This window comes from Pogoniulus pusillus, chromosome 4, assembly GCF_015220805.1.
Source record: "Pogoniulus pusillus isolate bPogPus1 chromosome 4, bPogPus1.pri, whole genome shotgun sequence".
NCBI classification, from domain to species: domain Eukaryota; kingdom Metazoa; phylum Chordata; class Aves; order Piciformes; family Lybiidae; genus Pogoniulus; species Pogoniulus pusillus.
Window position 1 is genome coordinate 1,050,062 of NC_087267.1, and position 18,222 is coordinate 1,068,283.

Below are 18,222 nucleotides of genomic sequence, written 5' to 3' on the forward strand. Positions count from 1 at the left end.
TGCAGTTGTAAAGCACTCATTTGGTAAAACCATAGCTTCAATGACCTTAAGTGATCAGGTATTAAGTGATCTATAAAAGCCTGATAGGAAAATAACTTCTCTGATCTTTGACAGGTTTCCCTTCTCTGGTTTCATTTCAGTTTGCTTCTTTTTTGGTTGTGTATGTTTTGTCAGAGGAAATGTTGACTGTAGTCACACCAAGGACTACTTAAAATGGAGAGGGGAAAAAAAGCAGAAATCTTTTCAATCTAATTAATGAAATATACTTTCTAATTAATTTCACTTCATTCTGCTAAGCCCACCATTTGCAGAGTTAGTAATGAAACACTGAAAAGATTGCAGGTATTCTGCTTCCAGAGGGTTGTGGTCAACGGAATAGATCTAATTGGAGCCCTGTGGCTAGTGGGGTCTGACAGGGGTCAGTACTGGGACCAGTTCTGTTCTGTATGTTCACCAGTGACCTGGCTGAGGGCACAGAGAGCACCGTCAGCCAGCTGCTGATGACACCAAACTGGGTGGAGTGGCTGAGACACAGTGGTTGTGCTGCCATTCAGCCAGACTGGGGCAGGCTGAGAGTCGGCCAGAGAGGAATGGAATGAAGTTCAACAAGGGCAAGTGGAGAGACTTGCACCTGGGAAAGAACAGCCCCAGGGAGCAGTGTAGGTTGGGGATTGACCTGTTGGAAGGCAGTGAAGGGGAAAAGGATCTGGGGGTCCAGGTGGATGGGAGGTTGAGCATGAGCCAGCAATGTGCTCTTGTGACCGGGAGGGACAATGACATTATAGGGTATTAGAAGGAATGTGGCTAGTAGGTTGAGAGAGGTTCTTCTGCCTCCCTGCCCTGGGGAGGCCACATCTGGAGTACTGCGTCCAGTTCTGGGCCTCCCAGTTTAAGAAAGACATAGAACTGTTTGAGAGAGTCCAGCACAGAGCCACAAAGCTGCTGAAGGGAATGGAACATCTCTGTTACAAGGAGAGCCTGAGGCAGCTGGGGCTGTGCTGCTGGGAGAGGAGGAGACTGAGAGGTGACCTCAGCAGTGGTAATAAAGATGTAAAGGTGAGTGCCAGGGGGCTGCAGCCAGGCTCTGCTGGGTGATGCCAGTGACAGCACAAGGGGCACTGGGTGGGAGCTGAGGCAGAGGAAGTTTCATTTAAACATGAGGAGGAATTTTTTCCCTGTGAGGGTGACAGAACCTTGGACCAGGCTGTCCAGTGAGGTTGTGGAGTCTCCCTCTCTGGAGATACTCAAACCCTGCCTGGATGTGTTCCTGTGTGATCTGCTCTGGGTGATCCTGCTCTGGCAGGTGGGTTGGACTGGGTGAGCTTTCAAGGTCTCTCCCAGCTCCTGACATTCTGTGATTCTCTTGTCAATGCTCACTATCAAAACCACATTATCCATGCAGTAAAACAGTCCCCAGGGGGGAAATTCCGTGACTGACAACACCCCTCACTCCTTTTTACTCTGTGCAGACTCCCATGAAACAGATTTGACTTCCCCAGCTGATGTCTTCTTCACAAAGACATAGGAAGACACAGCTGGCACCCACATGGCAGCTGCAAAGCTGCATCATCTCCTGCAGAAGAGCAGCACAACTGGACTGAAGGAGCCATGGCTTCATTCCTGGCTACCAAACAACAATCCTGCATGACCCTGATGAGATCTCTCTGTGCCTCAGTATCCCATCTCTAAAATCAGGATAATATGCTCTTGTCTGCCCTGCCTCTTCAGACTGCAGCCTCCCAGTACTCTCTTACTATTTGTCCATACACTGTGGCCACAATGGGGCCCTTCATTTTGGCTGAGACCTCACCATGCCTATAGAACAAGCAATGAATAAGGTAACTCTCAGCATGTTTTAGCAGCAGTGTGACAATTGGGACACCATTGTACAGACTCATTAAAGAGGTCTTATTGCAGTTTAAAGAAGCCTTTTCCTAGCCAAGTGGTACTCACCACTGCAGCAAATATTCTTCTCCATGAAAATTTCAAATGAAACTTTAGTCAGTTTTGTGCAGCATCTTTGTGGGTGCCATGGACAGAGACACTGAGTGCAGCCTCAGCAGGTTTGCTGCCCACACCAAGCTGTGTGGTGCAGCAGCCAGGCTGGAGGGCAGGGATCCATCCAGAGGCACCTGGACAGGCTGCAGAGGTGGGCACAAGCCAACCTCAGGAGGTTCAAGAAGACCAAGTGTGAGGTCCTGTGTCTGGGTCGAGGCAATGCCAAGCACAAATCCAGGCTGGGCAGTGAGTGGCTGGAGAGCAGCCCTGAACAGAGGGACTTGGGGGTGCTGCTGGAGGAGAAGCTCAACAGGAGCCAGCAGTGTGCACTTGCAGCCCACAAAGCCAAGCAGAGCCTGGGCTGCAGCAGCAGCAGTGTGGCCAGCAGGGCCAGGGAGGTGATTCTCTCCCTTGTACTGCACTCTGCTGAGACCCCACCTGCAGTGCTGCATCCAGCTCTGGAGCCCCCAATGCAAGAGGGATGTGGAGATGCTGGAGTGTGTCCAGAGAAGGGCCACAAGGATGCTCAGAGGGCTGCAGCAGCTCTGCTTCAAGGCAGGATAGGACGTGGCACTTGGTGCCATGGTCTAGCCTTGAGCTCTGTGGTAAAGGGTTGGACTTGACGATCTATGAGGTCTCTTCCAACCTTGGTGATACTGTGCTGTGAGGACAGACTGAAAGAGTTGGGGCTGTGCAGGCTGCAGAAGAGGAAGCTCCCAGGTAGCCTTCCTGTGGCCTTCCAGGATCTGAAGGGGGCTACAAAAACGCTGGGGAGGGACTTTTGAGGCTGTCAGGGAGTGCCAGGACTGGGGGGGAATGGAGCAAAGCTGGAGGTGGGGAGAGTCAGAGTGGAAGTGAGGAGGAAGTTGTTCGTCATGAGTGGTGAGAGGCTGGAATGGGTTGCCCAGGGAGGTGGCTGAGGCCCCATCCCTGGAGGTGTTTCAGGCCAGGCTGGCTGAGGCTGTGTGCAGCCTGCTCTAGGGTAGGGTGTCCCTGGGCATGGCAGGGGGGTTGGAACTGGCTGATCCTTGTGGTGCCTTCCAACCCTGATTCTGTGATTCTCTGCAGCCTTTGCTGAAATCCCCCTTTTTGGAGAAGTCACTGAGAGTTAGAAGGTTACACTTCCACAGCTTTCCAGCCCAGCTTTCCAACAAGATTATTGTAATTATTAAAATAGTAACAATTTAATAATCAGGATGGCAGAATCAGGAAAATATTTCTGAGACAAGGACCAGAGTGTACTCCTCTAATTTTTCTAGCAGGAAAACATGAGGAAATGAGCACAAAACACTGAGAAAAAGAAAATCCCTAATTGTTCCTGTGTCACCTCACAAAATTGCTTGTCCCTTCTCCTCATGTGCTGCAGCCTGTACTGCTGCTGGAGCATCTCCAGACACTGAGGAAAGTATTTCTTTATACTCTGCAACTCAGCCATCAAAACTATCCAATCTATGTCCTCCTCTCCCAAGGTATCCTGTCCAGTTTTAGAGTGAAGCTTACTCCTTCTTTATGATAAATCAAGCAAACACATTATTTCAACAAGCCTGAGACAAAGATGCTATGCCTGGTAGAGGGAAACTCTGGTTTATGTCACCTTAGGATCACAGAATCAACCAGGTTGGAAGAGACCTCCAAGATCATCCAGACCAACCTAGCAGCCTGATCTAGGGTAGGGTGTCCCTGGTCATGGCATGGGGGCTGGAACTGGCTGATCCTTGTGGTCCTTTCCAACCCTGACTGATTCTATGATTTTAACTTCCAGCCAGCTGAGTGTAATCTGGGTGAATCCCTGGTTTTGTGTGTGTGGAAGGTAATGCCCAAAGCACTACAGTGGCAAAGCAAAACACACAACATACAAACATTTCCTATGCATAAGGGAGAAATCATGATAACTTCTTTGTATATGGGTCTAGCAAACTTCGTAGTCATGGAATCCTAGAATCAGTCAGGTTGGAAGAGACCTCCAAGCTCATCCAGCCCTGTCCAGTCAAACAGACCATGGCACTAAGTGCCTCAGCCAGGCTTTGCTTCAACACCTCCAGGGACAGAGACTCCACCACCTCCCTGGGCAGCCCATTCCAATGCCAATCACTCTCTCTGCCAACAACTTCCTCCTAACATCCAGCCTAGACCTGCCCTGGCACAACTGCAGACTGTGTCCCCTTGTTCTGTTGCTGGGTGCCTGGCAGCAGAGCCCAACCCCACTTGGCTACAGCCTCCCTGCAGGCAGCTGCAGGCAGCAATGAGCTCTGCCCTGAGCCTTCTCTGCTGCAGGCTGCACACCCCCAGCTCCCTCAGCCTCTCCTCACAGGGCTCTGCTCCAGGCCCCTCACCAGCTTCGTTGCCCTTCTCTGGACACCTTCTAGTCCAGCCACTCTTGTTGGGCAGCTGAGGCCATCCAAAGAACACAGACAGGGAAAATGCACCGAGGCTAAAGCAAGCTACTGCAAATGGGTCTGTGCTCTGCAACTGCTGCAGGCTCTCGGCAGAAACGTGTCAAAGGCCAGCAGCATCTGCTGACAGGACCCGGTCCCTCACCAGCACCCAAGCTTCCCAGATTAGTCTCACCCAGCTCACTGACACAAGTGGCCCACTTAAGATTCATGATGATGCAGCCTGATGTCTGTCAGCTTTGTCTAGAAGGACTCTCCCTCCCAGCATGACACCGTTCCGAGGCTCCGAGTGCAGCAGAGCAGCGATTCTTTCACCCAGTGCTGTGCTAGCTCTCCAGCAGCCAGAAAAACCACCACCAGCCCCCTCAGAAGGACCCAGTTCTATTTAGAGACAGACTCTTCATGTGTTCAGCTTTTCCTCAAGCCTGCTCTGCCTCCTAATGCTCCACGAGGTACCCAACTGTAGGGTCACTGGAAGGAGAAGTTTCCCAGATAGACTGCACAGAGCAGCTCTTGAGACTCTGAATTCCCTGGCACAGAGGCAGCTTTGGCAGCAACAGAGCTCTACCAGACAGGAGAGAGAGGAGGTAAAGAAGCACAACTGCACTGCCTTCTCTCAGGTACAATTTAGCATCACAAAGCAATCAAAAGTCACCAAGATCCACAAGCAGAGACCACGTAGGAGAGCTCTGTTGTGGTAGGCCTGATAGGCACAAAATAGGCTCACACATGCCCTGCCTTGCCCAGGCCTGCTTTTCTGCTCCACCAGAGAGGCAAGCACAGAAACAGACACAAAAGGACCTGGAGCCACCGAGTGTGGCCTGCCCAGGGCCCTGTGCAGTAAGGCACACACTTGGCTTGTGCCTGCCCAGTGCAAGGCCTCTGCTTCTCCCAGATTAGGGAAGAGGGAGCCTGTGGCTTTGCTGACATGGTAAGGTTTGGCTAACTGCTATTCTGGTTGGCTATTCTGTGCCCAAGGGGCCATTAATCTCAGCCCACATTGACAAAAGGAGATAGGCAGGTGAACAACCTGCTTTTGCCTCCCTGCTTTGCTGCCCTGCTCTGTGCCTGCTCTCTGCTGTGCCCAGCCCTGCTGCCATTGCACACTGCCTTATTGCTGCCTGCTGAACTCCACTGCCACCAGTGACCAGCAGCAGGCCCTGGATGCCTGCACACAATCAGCCTGTGTGGGCAGCTGACACCGTGCTGAGACTGCACCACATCTGCCTCTGCACCTGAAGGTGCTGCCTGGAGTCCCTGGGCACAGACCCAGATCATCCAGAGGAAGCCAGCAGACAAGGGCAGAGACTGTCTGTGTCCTGTCCCCAGGAGCCAGGAAGAGTCAAGCCTCAACGTCCAACAAGACAGAGTCCCCTGAAAGCATTTGGGCACTGTCTGGACTGTGGCCAGCCCCCAAGAGGGTAAGAATAATAACCTGTGAGTAAATGCTTCAATGCCTGCTTGTGATTCTCTGCTGCCTTCTGCAACAGAGCAGAAAGAGCTTGGGCCCATTTAGTGGGCAAGCAGGGTATTGGCCACAAGCAGCACTGACCATGGGGATAGTCTCTTCCAGTCCCATCAATGTTTATGTATTTTGCTGGTTGTATTAGATGTAGATATTGTCCACAGAATGTTTCCATGACTGTAAGAATCTTGCATCAATTAGTTTGCCCTCTGCAACAAGCTCTCACCAACCCTATTCAACAAAAACATCATCCACAAACCATACTCCCACGTACTGTAACAGCAAGAGGTGCCAGGAAGGATGCTACTAATTACTGCACAGTCCAACAGACAGGACAGAGGACAAAGGAGGAGTCAAAGCCTACAGTCTTTAGTCATCTACTGGGAAATTGCTTGATTTCTTAGTGTATTTGTCTGTATATCAGGAGGAATCATTTCCACTGTAACTCCTAATAGTACACTCTCAAATTCAGTGGCAGCCAGTCACCAGTGGTGTGCCCCAGGGATCAGTGCTGGGCACAGTCCTGCTCAGCATCTTTACTGATGATCTGGACCAGGGGACTGAGTCCAGCATCAGTAAGTTTGCAGATGACACCAAGCTAGGAGCAGCTGTGGAGCTGTTGGAAGGTAGGAGAGCCCTGCAGAGGGACCTGGACAGGGTGGAGGGGTGCGCAGGGGCCAATGGGATGAGATTGAAGAAGGCCAAGGGCAGGGTTCTACACTTTGGCCACAACAACCCCAAGCAGCACTACAGGCTGGAGACAGAGTAGCTGAGAGCAGCCAGGCAGAGAGGGAGCTGGGGGTGCTGGTAGAGAGTAGCTGAAGATGAGCCAGCAGTGTGCCCAGGTAGCCAAGAGAGCCAATAGCATCCTGGGCTGGCTCAGGAGCAGTGTGGGCAGCAGGACAAGGGAGGTTCTTCTGCCCCTGTGCTCAGCACTGCTCAGGCCACCCCTGGAGTGCTGTGTCCAGTTCTGGGCTCCTCAATTCAAGAGAGATGTTGAGGTGCTGGAAGGTGTCCAGAGAAGGGCAGCAAGGCTGGGGAGGGGCCTGGAGCAGAGCCCTGTGAGGAGAGGCTGAGGGAGCTGGGGGCGTGCAGCCTGCAGAAGAGGAGGCTCAGGGCAGAGCTCATTGCTGTCTGCAGCTGCCTGCAGGGAGGCTGTAGCCAGGTGGGGTTGGGCTCTGCTGCCAGGCACCCAGCACCAGAAGAAGGGGACACAGTCTGCAGTTGTGCCAGGGGAGGTCTAGGCTGGATGTTAGGAGGAAGATTTCCACAGAGAGAGTGATTGGCATTGGAATGGGCTGCCCAGGGAGGTGGTGGAGTCTCTGTCCCTGGAGGTGTTGAAGCAAAGCCTGGATGAGGCACTTAGTGCCATGGTGTGGTTGACTGGCCAGGGCTGGGTGCTAGGTAGGGCTGGATGAGCTTGGAGCTCTCTTCCAACCTGGCTGATTCTATGATTCTATGACCACACAGGAGAACATCTAATAGAGAGTCACAAGGATGACTGGGGATTGGAACATCTCTGCTATGAAGAAAGTCTGAGAGCCTGTGGCTCTTTAGTCTGGAGAAGAGAAGGCTGAGAGGGAACCTGATCAATGGCTGTAAGTATCTGAGGGGCAGGTGTCCAGATGAAGGTGCCAGGCTCTTTTTGGTGGTGCCCAGTGATAGGGCAAGGAGCAAAGGGGACAAGCTATAACTCAGGAGGTTCCAACTCAATACAAGGAGACACTTCCTTATGGTGAGGCTGAAGGCTGCCCAGAGAGGTTGTGGAGCCTTTCTCAAGAGACTTTCATAGCCTGCACTGGCTGATCCTGCTTTGGAAGTGCAGTTGGACTCCATCTCTGGAGGCCCCTTCTGACCCCTAACATTCTGTGACTCTGTGACTGTCTTAGGAAATTATAAAGATACCAAAGGGAAAAGAACATTTTTATCTTCTCCAGTGCTGCATTCCTTTCTGGACCACTGGGGGGAGGAGGGGCCATCACTTTGTTTGGGTGTTTATGCTTATGCAGTCTAACAGAAGGCCAAAAAGGAACAGGCTGGTGCCAGCCCAAACAGTTACAACTCAGAAGTAATGACAATCAAGGGCAGAATTTTCTCTTTTTAAGGAAAATCTTAAGGCATCAGAATTTCTACTTATTAATTAGAAACCTGCTAAAATAACCTGAGGGACAGGACAGCTAACAGTGAGTCTCCAGTAATTCTGTGTACTTTCATGGATGTTAACAGCTCAGCTCATCTACAAGTTTACGTGATGATTACAATGGCACAGATGACAGCCACTTCACATCACAACTCCTATTCCAGGGAAAAGAGCTCTTAGTATTTTTCCAAAGGATCAAGTTCAACAAAATTCAGCTTCTGAGGAAAAAAACAAACATAAATTATCCTGAATACACTAAGTCAGCCATGGGCTTGAACATAGAATCAACCAAGTTGGAAGAGACCTCCAAGATCATCCAGGCCAACCTAGCACCCAGCCCTAGCCAGTCAACCAGACCATGGCACTAAGTGCCTCAGCCAGGCTTTTCTTGAACACCCCCAGGGGCAGTGACTCCACCACCTCCCTGGGCAGCCCATTCCAGTGCCAATCACTCTCTCTGCCAACAACTTCCTCCTAACATCTAGCCTAGACCTGCCCTGGCACAGCTTGAGGCTGTGTGCCCTTGTTCTGTTGCTGGGTGCCTGGCAGAAGAGCCCAACCCCACCTGGCTACAGCCTCCCTTCAGGTAGCTGCAGACAGCAATGAGCTCTGCCCTGAGCCTCCTCTCTTTCACACTACCCATCCCCAGCTCCCTCAGTCACTCCTCATCAGATTTATTCCCCTGGCACTTCCCCAGCTTCGCTGCCCTACTCTGGACCCTCTCCAGCACCTCCACATCTCTCTTGGATTGTGGTGCCCAAAATTGAGCACAACACTCAAGGCGTGGCCTCACCAAAGCCAAGGCCAAGCGAACAATCACCTCCCTACTCCTGCTGGCCACAGCATTTTTAATCCAAGCCAGGATGCCACTGGCCTTCTTGGCCACTTGGCACACTGCTGGCTGATAAAGAGCTACCCATTACCACCTACAGATCGCTTTCTGCCAGGCAGCTCTCCAGCCACACTGCCCCAGGCAAGACCTAACAGACTCCTTCCCATTACTGCCATTCAGGACAGGAACTCTGCTGGCGCAGGCAACTGCCCTTTGTCTCCTGCACACCTTGACACTTTGGTTAAGTGGGGAAGCGAGGAAGAGCCTCTTCATGATCCATGGTCAGGACATGGAAACGTGGTCCAAGATGCCCTACCTCTGAAGGGACACAGACACAAAAAGCCACAGACATACCCAAGATGCTTTGCTGCTGTCCTGTGCTAGACGAAGTTCTGAAGCTCTGCAGCTTGTTTCCTCTGAAGCAAGCACAACTTTTGTAAGATGACAGTTCAGATTCCTTCAGACTTTAAGACTGTGGCCTGACAACTTACAGCATCACTTTTGCCAACACATACCTTGCTTCTGTAGAGGGCAAAGGAGAAAGAATAACTTTGGTACTATTCACTTCCAGCTTGGATAACAACCATCATGAACACCACTTCATAGGAGAGTGAAGCTTCAAGCTTCCTACAGTATTGCTGGACGTTAGGAGGAAGTTGTTGGCAGAGAGAGTGATTGGCATTGGAATGGGCTGCCCAGGGAGGTGGTGGAGTCACCATCCCTGGAGGTGTTCAAGAGAAGACTTGGTGCCATGGTTTGGTTGACTGGCCAGGGCTGGGTGCTAGGTTGGACTGGCTGAGCTTGGAGCTCTCTTCCAACCTGCTTGATTCCATGAATTTTTAAATTCATGGCTGAGTCCAGTTGGGTACTTCTAAAGTGTGGGGGGGCAGGGTACACCCAAACCACCACAGACCTTTATCTGACTGCAGTGAGATAGGTTTGCCTAACACATGGCCCATCACACTGCTGCAGGTAGAGTGACTTTACCTCACTGCTTCCTCCAGTTTTTAAATGAACCTGTCCCTCCTCAGTTTGTCTCAAACTCCTGCCTCCAGACTAGAAACCACCCTTGTGGAGTCACACATCAAGGCAAGTATCATCTTTTGCTGCTGTATTTGCCTCCAGTCTCAATTTGAGCTGCTTCAAGTCTCAAATGCAGTTTACCTGAGTGCAGGTATGGATTAAATGATATAGGGAAGGTTAAGCAGACCACTGCTCTGCTTGATCTCAGCACAGTTGTTCATACCCTGCAGAGCCCCTGTCTAATGTAGATCCTGACCTAATCCAAGATCTAGGAAACTCTGGAGAGAAGGATCTACGTAGCACGTGGATGGCAACAGGAACACTCAGTTCAGACATGGAGTCCAGCTCACTGCTAAAGGTGAATCTGAGTTCAAACACCTATATAACATAGAATCATAGAATCAACCAGGCTGGAAGAGACCTCCAAGCTCACCCAGTCCAACCTAGCACCCAGCCCAATCCAATCAACCAGACCATGGCACTAAGAGCCTCAGCCAGGCTTTGCTTCAACACCTCCAGGGACAGTAACATCACCACCTTCCTGGGCAGCCCATTCCAATGCCAATCACTCTCTCTGCCAACAATGAGGTCTGCCCTGAGCCTCCTCTGCTGCAGGCTGCACACCCCCAGCTCCCTCAGCCTCTCCTCATAGGGCTGTGCTCCAGACCCCTCCCCAGCCTTGCTGCCTTTCTCTGGACATGTTCCTCAATGAAACTACTCTCTCAGGTCATTCTTCCATCCCTGTTTATATTCTACATAGAAGCTCTTCCTAACCCAACGCATTCAGAAGGGACCATGGCCACACTTCCTTCCATTTGTTCCAAAGAACAAAAATACCTTTTTTTAAACCCCACTGCATAAGCTCAGTGTATGATGCACTGCATGGGTTCAGTGCCTGTATTGTACAAGAGAAAACACTGCAGTTTTTTCACCCTTTGGAAAGGGTGCTGCTAAGCACAGCAGCAGGCAGCAAAGCCTGCCATCACCTCTCACAGAGAAAGGCAACTTTCTTTTTTTTATAAGTAGAATCATAGAATCAAGCAGGTTGGAAGAGACCTCCAAGATCATCCAGTCCAACCTAGCACCCAGCCCTGGCCAGTCAACCAGACCATGGCACTGAGTGCCTCAGCCAGGCTTTGCTTGCACATACTCTCCTTGTAACCTAGAAACAAAGTATTTTTCACAGAACAGCAGAATTGGCAGAGATGGGAGGGACCCCAAGAATCATTCAGTTACAATCCCTCTGCCATGGGCAAGGACACCTCACACTGATCATGTTGCTCAGAGTGACATCCAGCCTGGCCTTAATCACTTCCAGGGATGAGGCTTGCACTACCTCCCTGGGCAACCTGTTCCAGTGTCTCATCACCCTCACAGTGAAGAATTTAGTCCTAACATCCAGTCTGAACCTACCCACTTCTAGTTTTGTTCCATTCCACCCAGTCCTACCACGACCTGACACCCTAAGAAGTCACTCTCCAGCTTTCTTGTAGCCCCCTTCAGATACTGAATGGCCACCATAAGGTCTCCTCAGAGCTTTCTCTTCTCCAGACTGAACAGCCCCAACTCTCTCAGCCTGTTGTCATAGCAGAGCAGCTCCAGCCCCCTGATCATCCTTATGGCCCTTCTCTGGACACACTCCAGCACCTCCAGATGCTTCTAATTCTCCTTCCCATTAGGCATCAGTATTTCAGTGAGGACTGGATCACAGCCCATCAGTACAGGGCAGGCTTCCATTTCTCTTCAGCACAGGTAGGATCAGGTTTTCAGCACCAGCCACATTTGCATTCAGAGATGCCCCTGCACCCTGTCAGCAACGAATGGATTCACTTCCACACACAGCTGGCAGAATACTCTGGGCCTTTTCTCACTGAAAGGTGATCTAAAAACATGAGAATAAACAAGGTGACTACTGACAGCTTCTTCTTGCTCCCTTTGCCTCTCCTCACACTGATAGGTGACCTGTAGGCACAAAAGACATTTCACACTCTTCCTAGGGGTACAGACAGCTTGTCCTGGTTATTACTCAGAGCAGCTTTAATACATAATTTTGAACACAGGGAAAGTCTCTCTCATGGCCTCACTGTATTAAAATGATCTGTTTAAAACAATTTATTATGTGTATTGTTCTCATGGCACTCCATTTGCACGTGGCATGTCAAAAGTCTGCCACAGAAAGCCCATATTCAAGGGGCTCTTTGGAAAGAAATTCAAACTTCAGAGCAATCTGGGCACAACAGACTCACTGTAAGGCTGAAAGCCTGTAACAGGTCAAAGCTGCTTATGATTTTGATCCTGTAACACACAAACAAATGGGCATAACAGAACTGATGCAGAAAAAGGAATATGAAAGAATGGCAAATGCTGCTGCACATGATGTGTTAGCTTGTCTTCATTTTCCTTCCCCTAGCATCAAAACTGGGGCACCATTTGAGAGCACAGATGAGGCCAAAGCCTAATAAAACAGGTGATGTTCAAGCATCTGGTGAATAGAGGGCACGTGTAAGGAACAGAGTTAAGGATGATTAAGATTTCTCTTTCAAGATTTATGTTGGTTTTGCAGTTTGGCAACTCCACTTGCTTTTGCTTTGCAGCTCCAAGACAATATTAACAAACCAGGGAGAGTTTGAAGCTGTTTTGCAAGTAAACTGCTTTCACTACAACTCTGTTCTGTGCACTGCACTATGAGCTTTGAAGCCTCCTTATTCCACATGAACTACCTATTTTCTGCCTCCTTCCAAGAGCTGCCTGCATGAAACTTTTCAACATTCACACACTGATTTTTGTCCTTGCAACATAGAATCAACCAAGTTGGAAGACATCTCCCAGATCATCCAGTCCAACCTAGCACCCAGCCCTAGCCAGTCAACCAGACCATGGCACTAAGTGCCTCACCCACATTGCTTATGGCTATTAAGAAAATGCTCACCAAGCACTGAATGTACAAAGTCTCTATTAAAAGCACTACGCACACAGCTTCCATAAGCTCAAGAGCTGCTCCTGCTCATCCTTTAATTTTTCCATTGCCCTGTACTCATCTCCTTAGCGTATTTGCACCGAAGTGTGGCACTTTGAGCTAGGTTTCTAGCTCAGACATAGGGGAGAGGTGAACATCCTAGGGAGAGGCCATAGAATGGCAACAATGGATAAGTTAATATCATTTCATTGGAGCACAGGAACTTTCTGTCTGGAAGCACAGCTTGGACCTTCCCCTGGCTGCTTCTACCAATTCAGCTGTGCCTGCTGCTGTCTTCCCCTGCTGCTGCTGTTTTGCCACCACTTGACCCATTCCCCATCCTTGTTAAGGTTATTCTATTTCTCCAGTAGTTTGTTACTCCTTATACTGCTATATTTAAACTATAAGAAATACAATTTCATTTTCCCCTGACTTTCCAAAAAGTCTCTGTTGTGGTGAGTTTATTCTACCAGGGGAGGGATCCACCCTAACCTAGGACACAAGGCTCTTCAAGTATGCCAAAAAGCCAAAAATAAAAGCATGAATACAAATTAGGCCTTCCAGGATCTGAAGGGGGCTACAAAAAAGCTGGGGAGGGACTTTTTAAGCTCTCAGGGAGTGACAGGACTGGAGGGAATGGAGCAAAGATGGAGATGGGTAGGTTCAGGCTGGATGTGAGGAGGAAGTTGTTGAGCATGAGAGTGGTGAGAGGCTGGAATGGGTTGCCCTGGGAGGTGGTTGAAGCCCTATGCCTGGACCTTACTGTAGCCTTTCAGTGTCTTAAGGGGGCCTACAGAAAAGCTGGGGAGGGACTTTTTAGGATGTCAGGTGGACTGCTGAGGAATGGAACAAATATGACTGGAGAAAATGGAACAAAGATAGAAATGGGTAGATTCAGACTGGATGTTAGGAAGAAGTTCTTCAGCACAAGGGTGGTGAGACCCTGGAAGAGGCTGCTCAGGGCGGCAGTGGAAGCCTCATCCCTGGAGGTGTTTAAGGCCATGCTGGATGAGGCTCTAGACAGCCTGATGTAGTGTAAGGTGTCCCTGGCCATGGCAGGAGGGTTGGAACTAGATGATCTCTGAGGTCACTTCCAACCCTGACTGATTCTATGATTCTATGAAATTACAACCACATAACTTTGATAGTGCCAAAACCACAAACCCAAAGTAACAAAACCCTGAAGAGAAAGTATGAAGACTTTTTTCTTTTGCCTCCAGTGAATTTGCAAGACAGTGTGTATAATTTTTGGGGGATGACTAACACGGATAACACACAGGGACAGGCAGAAAGTTGCTTAGGAAAGGCAGGCAAGGTAAGGGATAAAACCTTCCAAGTCGACAGATCAGCTCAATCCTCCTTGTTTGAGCAAACAACTCTTTCCTGCAGCACTCTACTCTTCCTGACTTGCACAGATGTTTAGATCTACTTAAAGAGATGTGAAAATTTGAGATTAACTTCTTAACTGCTGAGTCTGCATCCCAGCTGACAGCCGTTCCATGTAACACCTCAAAATCCATCCTGCCCTGCTTTCTCAAACAGCATGCCTGCCTGTACCACCCAGACAGCAACAAGCCTCCTGTGCCTGGGAAGTCAAGGAGAAGCCACACAAGTGCTTACTGCAGTACTGATCCCAAGTTAGAAACACAGAATCAACCAGGTTGGAAGAGGCCTCCAAGATCATCCAGTCCAACCTATCCCCCAGCCCTAGCCAGTCAACCAGACCATGGCACTAAGTGCCCCAGCCAGGCTTTGCTTCAACACCTCCAGGGACAGTGACTCCACCACCTCCTTGGGAAGCCCATTCCAATGCCAATCACTCTCTCTGCCAACAACTTCCTCCTAACATCCAGCCTAGACCTCCCCTGGCACAACTTAAGACTGTGTCCCCTTGTTCTATTGCTGGGTGCCTGGGAGAAGTTCTGAGCATACAGTCCCCTGTGACATATGGCATCGGCCAGGGCCCGGTCCATGATACCTTAATCCTGTGGTCTGGCTCTGGAATCAGGAACCAGAGGTCAGTATCAGTGCGTGTCAGATTACACAGGCACATCATCTGCTTATGATACACTGCAAAGAATGGAAGCAGTGAGCTAGAAACCAACAAGCAAACTACTTTCATACCCATCCTGCAGTGTGACAGATACAGCCAGCCACCAGAGCATAAAAGCATCCTGTTGCTGTAGCCACTCTTCTCTTGCCCTGGAGAAAAGGCAACACTCTGTGCTTCTCCAAAATGCTGCTGCTCCTCAAGGCTTTGAACTTTCTCAAAGGCACATTATGGATTCAAGCTTGGGGTTGTCAGAGACCACAAACTGCCAGCAGCCTTCTCTCCACTCATCTCCAAAAGGATCTTTCATTTGAGAACCCAGCTCAGAGGATGCCCTGGCAGACAGTGAATGGCATCAATTTACTCTCTCACTGCTGCTCATAATTCCCATCCCATCACTTAAGATACCCAAGACTCCACCCTCTTCCACAACGACACCCAATTTTTGCCCTTATTGCTTCTGCCCTTGGTGGGTTTGCTTCTATTTCCCACCACTAAGCCCAACTTCACCAGCCCTGAACCCACACCTATCTAAAACACTCACTGCCTTTGCTTTATTCTTGTCTGCCCTAGAATCCGCAAGGCAAAGGGAAGCAGTCTGGCAGTGAGGTTACTGCACATTTTGTCCTTCTCCTGCTGCTGACTAAGCTGTGCCATCCCTCCACTCGAGCTGAGCCCACACCTGCAATTTCAGCTTTTTTTTTCTCCTCCTCCCTTTGACTCACTCCTCAAACTTCTTTTCTCTTGTATCCATTTCTTTCTCCACAATAGAACGCAAATATTTATTCCAGAAGAAAGCCAGAAAACATAATCATCATTTCACGCTCTCTTCCCACTCTTTCTCTTCCTCACGGCTCTCCTTCCTTCATACCATACCTATGGAACATCTGTCCCACTCACCACTTGCCTCACTCACATCACCCCAAACCTCCAACACCCTTTCTCCTCTTGCTCTGATGTAATGGCAGGACAGCTAATCAGTCTTTCTTGTACCTGGGGGTCTACCTCTGACCCCTTGCTTCTCGAGCTAGGCTGCTTCTCTTTCTAAGCCCACTGCGAACTGCTGGGTAGCAAATCACACTTCGAATCCGTCTCTCACTTCAGCCTGAATTTCCTTCAGCTGTCCCTTGCACTACACTGAAACCATTTCCATTCAAATGTCTAAAACCCTTCCACTAGTGCAAGATCAAAACAAGTTCATTTCCATCATCCACAACCCCTGTGTGTTCCTCATAGAAAGTTAAATGTACTCTTCTCCATGTGAAGCATTGCTTCTCCTTTTGACCTCCTTGACTCTGCCCTCTCCTGCTTCCCTTCCTCTCTTTACCAACTCCTTCACAGGTTACCACGAGGTCCTTACTCCTCCTTTGTCTTTTTGTGTGGCTCCACTGTGCTACACATTTTGTCCCTTCTGTGTGGGAATGCTGTACACAAACACAGCTGCTCAGACAACAGGTCTCCAATAGAGCAGATTTATGCCTAAACGATGGAATCTTACAGTCCAGCTTTCTGATATCACTTGTCACCCAGTGGCTGCTAGCTTCAGCTACAGACAGGTAGAACAGATCTTGTATCTCACCTCTCCCCCCCCTCTTTTCTCCACCTCCTTTCTTGCCCACTGTGGATGGACAGCATTCAGATAGGAAATATCATGTTATCTTGGACAATGACTTCTCTTGTGATCCCACCACTCAGGCTACATCAATTCGTTCTGTATTGTATCCTTAGAATAAAGTCTTCTCTAAATATCTTAGAATGAATCACAGAATGGTCTAGGTTGGAAGAGACCACAGAAATCATCCAGCTCCAACACCCTGCCATAGGCAGGGACACCTCCCACTACAACAGGTTGCTTAAGGCCTCATCCAACCTCCAGGCAGGGAGCAGCCACAACCTCCCTGGGCAGCCTGTGCAAGTGTCTCACCACCCTCACTGCACACAACTTCTTCCTGATGCCTAGTTTAAATATTTCCTCTGCCAGTTTAAACCCATTCCCCTTTGTCCTGTCATTACAGGACCTTGTCAATAGTCCCTCCTCAGCCTTCCTGTAGGTCCCCTTCAGATACTGGAAGGCCACCATAAAGTCTCCTGGAAGCCTTCTCTTCTCCAGGCAGAAGAGCCCCAACTCTCATAGCCTGTCTTCACAGGAGATGTTCTCCAGCTCTTTGAGGACCTTCATGGCCTCCTTTGGACTTGCTGCAACAGTTCCATGTCCTTCTTGTGTCCTTCAGAGTTTGTATCAGAGTCTTCACCTCACATTTCTTACTAAATCTTCTGTTTCATCTTGACAACATTGTCCTGCTCTCACACACCCCCAACAGGGGTTTATTCTATATTGCCACATGACTCCACCAATATCCTCTCTGCATCCAACTATGCCCAGTTCTCCACTGTGACTTTTAAACACTGGGAACAACCCATCTTTGCTTTCCAGGCTCCTCCGTCATACCTACACTATATGGCCTACAACTTGCTTCCTACTGCGCCATTTGCTCATGTTTCTAGCTGCTTCTTGAAGTCAGTATTCATTTACAGATGTTTTAACAACTACTCTGTATTGTCATGCAGGACATTCTGATGGCCACATCCAAAAAGTGGCTGTCTGTGGCTCAACGGCCAAGGGGAGGCCAGGGACAAGCAGAGTCCCTCAGAGATCAGTCCTGGCACCAGTCTTGTTCAACATCTTTGTGGGTGCCATGGACAGAGACACTGAGCGCAGCCTCAGTGACTTTGCTGCCCACACCAAGCTGTGTGGTGAAGCAGCCAGGCTGGAGGGCAGGGATGCCAGCCACAGGGACCTGGACAGGCTGCAGAGGTGGGCACAAGCCAACCTCAGGAGGTTCAACAAGACCAGGTGCAAGGTCCTGCATCTGGGTCGAGGCAATGCCAAGCACAAATGCAGGCTGGGCAGTGAGTGGCTGGAGAGCAGCCCTGAACAGAGGGACTTGGGGGTGCTGGTGGATGAGAAGCTCAACAGGAGCCAGCAGTGTGCACTTGCAGCCCAGAGGGACAACCACAGCCTGGGCTGCAGCAGCAGAAGTGTGGCCAGCAGGGCCAGGGAGGTGATTCCCTGCCTCTACTCCGCTCTGCTGAGACCCCACCTGGAGTACTGCAGCCAGTTCTGGAGCCCCTGGGACAAGAAGGATGTGGAGATGCTGGAGAGTGTCCAGAGCAGGGCCAGGAGGATGCTCAGAGGCTGCAGCAGCTCTGCTGTGAGCACAGCCTGAAAGAGTTGGGGCTGTGCAGGCTGCAGAAGAGGAGGCTCCCAGGTGACCTTCTTGTGGCCTTCCAGGATCTGAAGGGGGCTACAAAAAAGCTGAGGAGGGACTTTTTAGGCCCTCAGGAAGTGCCAGGACTGGGGGGAA

At 50.0% G+C, this 18,222-nt stretch overlaps 1 protein-coding gene across 7 annotated transcripts in view; it reads right to left on the reverse strand.

Moving 5' to 3' along the window:
- Window positions 1-18,222, reverse strand: part of ATXN7L1 (ataxin 7 like 1) — a 78,088-nt gene that overhangs the window by 48,065 nt on the left and 11,801 nt on the right. Inside the window, exon 1 of one of the 7 annotated variants that reach the window (XM_064141820.1) lies at window positions 9,183-9,201. The exons of the other annotated variants lie outside the window; for them this stretch is intronic. The gene's annotated coding sequence lies outside the window, so the exon portion shown is untranslated. Of the gene's footprint in view, window positions 1-9,182; window positions 9,202-18,222 lie in introns of those variants that run through there. 7 annotated transcript variants of the gene reach the window in all.